Consider the following 6,135-nt stretch of genomic DNA (forward strand, 5'->3'; position numbering starts at 1 on the left):
CGGGCATGGGAGAGGCAATCAAAGGCCCCCATAAATCTAGGGGCCTCACATCAATTGAACATTGTAGATCTTATTACGGAAGAAAACACAGAGTACAAAAGTAAACCCAAGTTCCCACTCCGCTACCAAATAGTTCCATGCCAAAACGCAAACTAAAGACATCTACATTCCACAAAAAATGTGCGCAGCGATATGGTTAGAGCACATGACTCTCATCCCCGAGGTTCTGGGTTCAATCCTCCGGAGTGGGAGGGGACAAGGGAGGCAAAGTAAACTTAGGTACCCAGGTTTATATGAGTTTACTTTCCTCAAGATCTACAATGCTCAATCATCCCACCGCAGATCCCACCCCCTTGCATGCCTAGTTTAGGCAAGGCTTGGTGTACTAGATTTTTCAGGGAGTTCTTTAACAAGATCACGAACAAATGTTAATTTCCTAATACGATAGTGTGACTACTAGGTAAGAAACATACACCAACATTTACTAAGATAAAGATTTGGAAAGTGAGGATGTTTGCTGCAATAAACACGATATACACTTGTTGAGAAAGTTTGTTGTCCATTATAATGCGATTCAATGTATATATGAACATGTCCCTAACCTCTTTCTTGGTGCATCAAGGCCTTATCCTCCTCTTTGCCTGTGGAAAACTGTATCCACTCTTTCCTCTTGACATATTCTATACAAGGGTAAAGCAGGAACCCTATGAATGCAACCACAAAGGAAATTATGACCACCTTTAAGGTGGAGATGACCATCACCAATATAATCAAAACTGTAGGCGGTATACACATAAGAACGCATGCCATAAACCCAATTGGTATTTTGTAGGGACGATGTTTGTCACCTTTAAACTTCCTCAGCCATAGAAAAGCTGCAAACTCAGCAATCATACCAAAACAATACAAGTAATTCTCAGCCGCAATTATCTCTTTGAAGCTCAAGGATGAAAGGAGAAGAACACCTGACGCAGATGCGAGAATGCCGAAGGAAGGGGTACCATGTGCAGACCGAGTGGCAAAAACTCGCGGCAGCATCCCGCCCTCTGCCATGCCGAGAAGCTGAAAAGAGTCACTACTCATCTCAGCTTCGAACAGTCCCATATTTGACATTGCCGCTGCGATCTCCATCCACCATCCTAGCCATGCACCTCCAAGCCCCATTGCAATATTTGCGAAGTACCCATCACTCCAATCACTTCTTACAACATTGGTTGCACCGGTCCCGGCCAACAGAGGCACGATGTAACCACCCATGACCAAAACAAGCGCATAGAGCAATGCCTTCGGTAGTGTGCGTTCGACATTATCCACCTCCTCGACAAGGGTGCTCACCGAATCCCAATAGTTCAGATTCCAAAACAATGTGTTGAGGTATGTCGTCCAATCAACAGTTGCAAAATCAATTGCGAACCAGCGGGTTGGATTTAGCTTTGGAATCGCACAAAGTGCCATTACAAGGAAAGGGAGCAAGGAGAATATTCCCAAACATACAGCAATATTTCCAACTATAGCGAGCCCTCTGTAATTCAAGTAAGTAAGAGCTGCGGTCAAGACGATTACCGCCATCACTCTCACAGGTCCCGATGCTACAGCAGGGACAAATGCCTTGAGGTAGTCCAGAAAGAGAACTGGATAAAGAGCATTGTCGATAACGCCACTCAACCATTTCCACCATCCCTGCTGAAAGCCCCAAAATGGCCCAAAAGCTTCTTGTATCCACACAACATAGCCCCCATTCTCAGGAAACATAGTGCCCAGCTCTGCTGTGATGAAAGCTTCGGGGATGCTCCATATGAAAGGGAACACGCAGAATCCGATGATAGCTAAGAGTGGGCCACCTGCCTGCACTGAATCTTCGATGCCAAATGGGCCTCCTGATACCTCATAGAAGATGAGAAAGACAAGTGAAAGAAGAGATAAGCTTTGTCGTTTGTGCGGAGATGAGCGAAGTAGAGGTTCTTTATTCCACTGCCATCGAAGAGGGGCCTCACCCATCAGGAGGTATGGCAGAAATACTGTCGAGGAGCGAAGCCGAGCTCAAGACGAGAGGGTGCACAGAATTTGATGGCTTAAATGTGCTGCTTCATGAGGAAAGGCAGCATCTTTCACAAACAGCTTTCCGTCATGCAGTCCCAAAGGACTGCAATGAGATCGAATTTCTAAGAAATCTTACAGAAAGTATACACTAGGGTTAACAGAAAGTATGGAGTAGGTCAGATCGACGTGAAACAAGCAGAAAGCTTACGCTTTGTAAAAGGAGCTATTTGAGCATATGGCGCGCCAAGGAGATCAATGCACAGAGAGAAACTGGGTCATCGGCACGCCATAGCCACAGCCGCAGCTTCAAATGAAGCCTGTTGCATCGACACCGCTACTTGATACTATATTTGTAACAACAAGTGCTTTACTTTTATCAGCACAGAAGTCCTGGTTCGAATATCAGACTGGACTTATTTTAGACCGCAGCAGAGTATGTCTAGCTATCTTGATTGGATGGAAAGTGAGGGGATCCCTCTTAAAGGGTGGGCACATGCTAGGTTCTCCAAGCCGTTGCACTCTGACGTGGCATCAAGTTTCCAGCTGTTGCGGTTTCTGCGTGAAAGTAGGGCAGTGGACACACTTGGCCGCTGCGTCAGCAAATATCCCAGGAATTTTTTTGCCTTCGCCACCAAGCAAGAGACCTGACTTTGCGCATAAAATACTGCTTTTTTGGTTATCATTTGCACGTAATGGTTCTAGCGGATTCATCCGTAAAATGTGGGATTGAGAAGTCAGGCAGGCGCTCAGCCACATTTGTGCACCCTTTCAATGCACTCAGATTCCATACCGCAAACCCATTGCCTTTTCTAGCTCCTTGTCATTCGTAACAAAAAGTTGTAGCCTCATGTCAAATGAATAGCTAGAGAGCTCATGTTTATCTCATCGACTACTAGTTAGTGGGATCAAGAGCTCAAGTTGTTGAAGGTCAAAACCAACCTGCTAAATATGTTAGTCGCCTAAATACGAATGGGTGCAACTCAAATGCTTCATAATACGAGCATTTGTGTCTCTACGTACATTGTTGTGATGCTCAACGTCTACAACGAGAGAAAGCAAAGAATAATGGGTTTACCAAATTTTAGGGAAAGTGTGACACAGCTTGTAATGGAAATGGACTATGAACATTGAGAAGAATGGAATTAAGAAAAATGTAGTGCAATTTTTTGCAAGAGAGAGAATTTAGAGAACTTGACGACAATTGAGGACCGGATTTATGTGGAGCCGGTCCCCCCTCCAAAAGGCTTTTGTATTATAGCTTCTCCCATAAAGAGAGACTTGGTACAATACACGCTTTGTCTTCCTTGAGATCTTGATGGTGCAATGAAGATAGAGAGTTTCCTGCACCACAATTATGCCCGTAACTTAGCTAAATGAAAGCATTAACTTGTCCTTGGCTTCAGTCCCAAGACCTCAAACACCTTCAAAGGTGGAGAGAGCTAGCAGAGAATGAGGGTAGGGAAGAGGAAGAAGAAGTATTCTTACAAGAAAGAAATAGTGTCCTCTCATACTATCATAAAATCTAATATCTAACCAACCCAAATGATTTTCTCATATTAAACTGATCATTTAATGTGGGAGAATAAACGAGAACAAGGGTTAGAATATAGACATGTGCTTATGGCTCTCTCAAGGGGTGCACTACGTAATCATGTTAATGTATAACGTGAATTTGATAAGAGGGGTTTTAAAATGCAAAAAAATTAGGTAATTTAACAGAGATACATTAAAACAAGGGGTTTCTATATTCAATTTTGGAAAAAAATCCTAAAATAAGGGGTTATTTTATTCATTTAGACATGTTAAAAGAGGGGGTTTTTAAGTACCCCACGAACGCATGTTATATAGGGGGTACTGAACGGTGAACCCTCCGAGATGGATCTGTCTCAAAACGGGACCAAGGTTAAAGGGGTCCAAATGAGAGATGGTCTGTCAAAGAACAATGCTACCTAATGGAGCTTAAATACCTTAGGGTTATCTTTATTAAAGACCTCCAAGTGTTAAAAGTCCTTTGACCTTAGGCAAGCTAGGGTTATGCTGGAGGTGGGAACCCAGGCCCAAGCTTAAGGTACTTGTTGTACTTACTGACTAAGATGCTTGAGGTGCGTGTCGTGCTTGCTGACTAAGGTGCTTGTCGTTCTTGCTGACTAAGGTGCTTGAGGTGCTTACTGACTAAGGTGCTTAATGACAAAGGTGCTAAGGTTCTCCATGACTAAGGTGCTTGAGGGGCTTGAGGTGTTCCACAAAGTCAAACACATCCCTACTCATGAGGGACGAGTCCTCATTATAGGAGCATGAGAGAGAACACAACTGTACAACATTTAATGGCCTAGTAACTTGTGTGTGGCGGAAAATAGCATGAACATAGTGAGCATTTCATTTGAATAGATTTCCTAATGAGAATAACAAGTGCTTGGTTGGAGAGAGCAACAAAAAGCATAACACCTAGTTAGATAGCATGAACAATACTTCAAAAGAGAGAGAAATTAAGCAATTGACAATAGTTGAGGACCGGATTTGCGTGGAGCTGGTCCCCCCTCCAAAAGGCTTTGTATTATGGTTTCTCCCATCAAGACAGACATTTTACAATACAATTCTTTGTGTTCCTTCAATACTAGCTAGTGCAATGAAGATGGAAACTTCAAGCACTAAGCAAAACACTTATCAAACACAACATCAATTCCCTCACGGTCTCAGACCCAAGACCTCACACACCTTCGAAGATGGTGAGAGCTAGCGGGGTATGAGAGTAGATTGAGAGGAAGAAGGAGTAGTCTTACGAGAAAGATGTACATCTCCTCACATAATCACTCATGTTAGCATAGCTTAGCTTAGTAATTAGCATGGTAGAGGAGATCAGCATGCATTGAAGCTTGGCTCTTGGTTGGATTTGCATCACAAAGCCAAGAGTTGTTGGTGTAGGCCTCCCTTCTGTTGGGGTATAAAGCCCAATGTGGTCGCCCAGGTAAGTGGGCGGGCCGCCAGGTATGTACACATATTCTTTTGTAAAAACCTAATAAGAACTCACTATGCTCTACACATTACAGTAGAGCGAGTTCACCATATCATCGTGCTCTTCTTCTCCCACTCTCTCTCGCGTCGCACTTCCGCTCGTACTCCTTCAACTGGTATCAGAGCTCAGATCGAGGCTCGGGGCATCATTTGCAGGTAGCCAGAGTCACCTGCTCAGATTGGAGTGAGATTCGACAGGCGAAGACACGACCCAAATTCCTGTGGGAAAGCCCGAAGAGCTTGGTGTTCTCATAATTTCATTCTGAGATCATCTCGGCCACCGTTCGGCTTTGACAAAGTTCTGCGCAGGCCATTTTCGACTACGTGGTCTTGGCGGGTGCAGATCCGACCGACTCTGCAAATATAGGATTTTCGGCCTACGACTGCAGGTGCTGAGGATATCGGCACTCCTAGAGTGTTGATTTGTGGCTGTCTACACATCGAAGGACGGCAGTTCTTGGAGGCGTGTCACATACGACACTGGCGCATCTACACACAGACTGTAGGCGACATCCACTAGTTCATCAGGTAGCTTGTGTTTGCTGCTTGATATTCCAGATTTCATCCTGACATTGCAGGTACTTCCACATGGGATGTATTGTCAGAGATGATGTATGTATGTTGAGGGTTTGCTGGCTGTGAGTATGACTTTGTGGGAAGTCTATGTATTGTCAGATTTACTGCAGCCTTTGTTGAGGGTCGAGTGAGGTTTTATTGAGCTGGGGGATTCTCGAATGTTGAGATCCTTTTGGTGATACAGGTCTTGGAGAGATCCCTCGAGCACCCTTAGATAACCAGCTAGGATGTATTGACTGTGAGTTAGACAGTTGGGATTGCATCTTTGCTTTACTGTCGTTGAGGCATTGTCGCAGTCTATGCTTACAGGACAGTGACAGGACAGTGAGAGACAGTACAGGTGCAGGACAGGTTTACCCACAGCTTACAGTGTTAGAGAGATAGTGGTTTTTTGAGTTGTTTTTTGGTCTGTTTTTGAGTACACCATAGCCATTTTACAAAGGAGACTCTGCCAAAATTTCTGCAGAATTTGAAGCTTTCTTGGTTCATTTGACAGGTTGATATTGG

The 6,135-nt window shown here is 44.2% G+C and overlaps 1 pseudogene across 1 annotated transcript; it reads right to left on the reverse strand.

The window, feature by feature from the left end:
* Window positions 1-539: 539 nt before the first annotated feature.
* On the reverse strand, window positions 540-2,436 carry LOC147419362 (putative polyamine transporter At1g31830 pseudogene; annotated as a pseudogene). The gene is made up of 2 exons (XR_015187165.1): window positions 2,249-2,436; window positions 540-2,143 (listed from the first exon to the last, which is right to left on the reverse strand). The product of XR_015187165.1 is annotated as a putative polyamine transporter At1g31830 pseudogene (transcript).
* Window positions 2,437-6,135: the final 3,699 nt, after the last annotated feature.

Source organism: Adiantum capillus-veneris, chromosome 29 (genome assembly GCF_014529385.1).
Source record: "Adiantum capillus-veneris isolate H3 chromosome 29, ASM1452938v2, whole genome shotgun sequence".
Lineage (NCBI taxonomy): Eukaryota > Viridiplantae > Streptophyta > Polypodiopsida > Polypodiales > Pteridaceae > Adiantum > Adiantum capillus-veneris.